We start from the raw sequence: 5,000 nt of genomic DNA, 5'->3' as shown, positions 1-5,000 counted from the left end.
ATCGGGCCTTGAATAGTAGGCTGAGAAGTGCGTTCTGGCTATTAGGTACGACATATATATATATATATATATATATATATATATATATATATATATATATATATATATATATATATATATATATATATATATATATATAACTGAAAACTCACACCCCAGAAGTGACTCGAACCCATACTCCCAGGTGCAACGCAACTGGTATGTACAAGACGCCTTAATCCACTTGACCATCACGACCGGACAAAAATGAGGTGATAGCCGAGGCTATTTGAACCACCCCACCGCCGGCACTCGGATAGTAATCTTGGGCATAGCATTTTACCAAATCACCTCATTCTTTGGGGCACACGTGAGGAACACAAATGCGAACAAGCCTGAATGGTCCCCAGGACAATATGCAACTGAAAACTCACACCCCAGAAGTGACTCAAACCCATACTCCCAGGTGCAACGCAACTGGTATGTACAAGACGCCTTAATCCACTTGACCATCACGACCGGACAAAAATGAGGTGATAGCCGAGGCTATTTGAACCACCCCACCGCCGGCACTCGGATAGTAATCTTGGGCATAGCATTTTACCAAATCACCTCATTCTTTGGGGCACACGTGAGGAACACAAATGCGAACAAGCCTGAATGGTCCCCAGGACAATATGCAACTGAAAACTCACACCCCAGAAGTGACTCGAACCCATACTCCCAGGTGCAACGCAACTGGTATGTACAAGACGCCTTAATCCACTTGACCATCACGACCGGACAAAAATGAGGTGATAGCCGAGGCTATTTGAACCACCCCACCGCCGGCACTCGGATAGTAATCTTGGGCATAGCATTTTACCAAATCACCTCATTCTTTGGGGCACACGTGAGGAACACAAATGCGAACAAGCCTGAATGGTCCCCAGGACAATATGCAACTGAAAACTCACACCCCAGAAGTGACTCGAACCCATACTCCCAGGTGCAACGCAACTGGTATGTACAAGACGCCTTAATCCACTTGACCATCACGATGGTCAAGTGGATTAAGGCGTCTTGAACATACCAGTTAATTGAAATAGTTAATTGAAATAGGAGTTCTCCAAAACTCATTTTCGTACTTTTAAGGTGAAGAAAAGAAGTGATTTACTATAGAGTGTATTACACTTATTTATATAATTTGCACAACGTTTCGAACCTCCATGGTTCATTCTCAAGTGAACAGATCTTACAATACTAGTTGATTTTATACCCGCACTGGGTCAGGTGATAATACAATAAAGGTGAAAAATGGGGGGATAAATAAGGGATAAATGTGAGGTGAAACATAGAGGCTGCAGAAGGCTTATTGGCCCATACGAGGCAGCTCCTATCTAAACACAAAGATCAATCCAGTGTTATTGGCCTATTATGTTGGACATTGTCTTCTGTGTTGGCATCGATATGTTCTTGTCTTGACCTTACTCTCATCGTGGGTAGAGTAAATAGTTCTGTGATTTGGGTGTTCATGGTAGGTCGCTCTATTCTTATGTGAATTGCCTCAAGAATTTGTAATCTTCTTGCATCTTGAGTTTTGTCTATTATGCCAGTATTCTTGTTCAACATTTCTCTTGTTAGAGTAATGTCATGGGCTTGTCTCATGTGATTCCTAGGGGCACCGGAGTGAAGATGGCATGTCAAACGCCTCGTCAGCTTGGTCGACGTCATACCTATGTACTTACATTGAAGGTTACATCCTTCGTGGGGGCAAGTGTACATGTATACAACGCTTGACTGCTGTAGAGGGTTCTCCGTCGGCTTCGGGCTGTTTTTGATAAGGAGTTCGGAGGTCTTCTTGGTTTTGTAGAATATTATCAGGTTTATGTTTTGGTTAGGAGTAGTGCTTTTTACTCCTTTACGGATTATTTCTTTCATTATTCTTTCCTCTTTTATATGTTCACTGTGCATGGTTGATTTGTAATATAATTTTATTGGAGGTGTTGTGGTTTCTGTTCTAGGTTCTGAATTATACCAACGGTGCAAGTGTCTTCTTATAGCAGCGTTTATTTCCGCGTTGCTATATCCGTTGTTCACCAATACCTGAGTTACTCTTTCAAACTCTCTACTCACGTTGCTCTATTCAGAGCAGTGGGTAAGCGCTCGACGAATATACGCATTGAGAACACTGGCTTTGTATCTTTGGGGGCACTCACTTCTACCGTTCAGGCATAATCCTATGTTGGTGGGCTTGGTATATACGTTCGTGCTTAAAGATGTTCCTGTTTTTGTTATTAGTACATCCAGGAATGGCAGACTGTCAGAAATCCTTTCCCTTGCGGTCATGAAGCCTCCAGTTTCTGTTGTAGACGTTATACCCCAAAATATCAATGGTATGTTATCTAATTATTTTAGAGAGATACAAATAAAAATGCATTGCCATAGTAACCAAGGACTAAGTTGCAAATACAGTGTGTGTGTGTGTATATGTATATATATATATATATATATATATATATATATATATATATATATATATATATATATATATATATATTTATATATATATATATATATATATATATATATATATATATATATATATATATATATATATATATATATATATATATATCAGGCTTGTTCGCATTTGTGTTCCTCACGTGTGCCCCAAAGAATGAGGTGATTTGGTAAAATGCTATGCCCAAGATAACTATCCGAGTGCCGGCGGTGGGGTGGTTCATATAGCCTCGGCTATCACCTCATTATGTCCGGTCGTGATGGTCAAGTGGATTAAGGCGTCTTGTACATACCAGTTGCGTTGCTTCTGGGAGTATGGGTTCGAGTCACTTCTGGGGTGTGAGTTTTCAGTTGCATATGTCCTGGGGACCATTCAGGCTTGTTCGCATTTGTGTTCCTCACGTGTGCCCCAAAGAATGAGGTGATTTGGTAAAATGCTATGCCCAAGATAACTATCCGAGTGCCGGCGGTGGGGTGGTTCATATAGCCTCGGCTATCACCTCATTATGTCCGGTCGTGATGGTCAAGTGGATTAAGGCGTCTTGTACATACCAGTTGCGTTGCTTCTGGGAGTATGGGTTCGAGTCACTTCTGGGGTGTGAGTTTTCAGTTGCATATGTCCTGGGGACCATTCAGGCTTGTTCGCATTTGTGTTCCTCACGTGTGCCCCAAAGAATGAGGTGATTTGGTAAAATGCTATGCCCAAGATAACTATCCGAGTGCCGGCGGTGGGGTGGTTCATATAGCCTCGGCTATCACCTCATTATGTCCGGTCGTGATGGTCAAGTGGATTAAGGCGTCTTGTACATACCAGTTGCGTTGCTTCTGGGAGTATGGGTTCGAGTCACTTCTGGGGTGTGAGTTTTCAGTTGCATATGTCCTGGGGACCATTCAGGCTTGTTCGCATTTGTGTTCCTCACGTGTGCCCCAAAGAATGAGGTGATTTGGTAAAATGCTATGCCCAAGATAACTATCCGAGTGCCGGCGGTGGGGTGGTTCATATAGCCTCGGCTATCACCTCATTATGTCCGGTCGTGATGGTCAAGTGGATTAAGGCGTCTTGTACATACCAGTTGCGTTGCTTCTGGGAGTATGGGTTCGAGTCACTTCTGGGGTGTGAGTTTTCAGTTGCATATGTCCTGGGGACCATTCAGGCTTGTTCGCATATATATATATATATATATATATATATATATATATATATATATATATATATATATATATATATATATATATATATATATATATATATATATATATATATATATATATATATGTCGTACCTAGTAGCCAGAACGCACTTCTCAGCCTACTATGCAAGGCCCGATTTGCCTAATAAGCCAAGTTTTCATGAATTAATTGTTTTTCGACTACCTAACCTACCTAACCTAACCTAACCTAACTTTTTCTGCTACCTAACCTAACCTTACCTATAAAGATAAGTTAGGTTAGGTTAGGTAGGGTTGGTTAGGTTTGGTCATATATCTACGTTAATTTTAACTCCAATAAAAAAAATTGACCTCTTACATAATGAAATGGGTAGCTTTATCATTTCATAAGAAAAAAATTAAAGAAAAAATATTACTTCAGTAAAACTTGGCTTATTAGGCAAATCTGGCCTTGCATAGTAGGCTGAGAAGTGCGTTCTGGCTACTAGGTACGACATATATATATATATATATATATATATATATATATATATATATATATATATATATATATATATATATATATGTCGTACCTAGTAGCCAGAACGCACTTCTCAGCCTACTATATATGTCGTACCTAGTAGCCAGAACGCACTTCTCAGCCTACTATGCAAGGCCCGATTTGCCTAATAAGCCAAGTTTTCATGAATTAATGGTTTTTCGACTACCTAACCTACCTAACCTAACCTAACCTAACTTTTTCGGCTACCTAACCTAACCTAACCTATAAAGATAAATTAGGTTAGGTTAGGTAGGGTTGGTTAGGTTCGATCATATATCTACGTTAATTTTAACTCTAATAAAAAAAATTTGACCTCATACATAATGAATTGGGTAGCTTTATCATTTCTTAAGAAAAAAATTAGAGAAACTATATTAATTCAGGAAAACTTGGCTTATTAGGCAAATAGGGCCTTGCATAGTAGGCGGAGAAGTGCGTTCTGTCTACTAGGTACGACATATATATATATATATATATATGTATATATATATATATATATATATATATATATATATATATATATATATATATATATATATATATATATATATGTATATATATATATATATATATGGCACAACTCTCCTAAACACGAGAGTCAAGTTTACAACTTTAGAACACTTTCCCACCAGGAGACTCGAACCCTAGCCAGCACAGAAGCCTTCCAGCAACTGGCATAACAGGTACGCCTTAACCCTCTCCACCACCTGCTCAGACCCTTAAAAGAGATGGTAATTTCGGAGTATTTAAATACCACAAAGATCACCACCTCCCAAGAGCACTAGAGCAAGTGAGGGGTCATTTAGACG

Source organism: Procambarus clarkii, chromosome 57 (genome assembly GCF_040958095.1).
Source record: "Procambarus clarkii isolate CNS0578487 chromosome 57, FALCON_Pclarkii_2.0, whole genome shotgun sequence".
Lineage (NCBI taxonomy): Eukaryota > Metazoa > Arthropoda > Malacostraca > Decapoda > Cambaridae > Procambarus > Procambarus clarkii.
The sequence above is the reverse complement of the archived record's forward strand: the minus strand, read 5'-3'. Positions refer to the sequence as shown.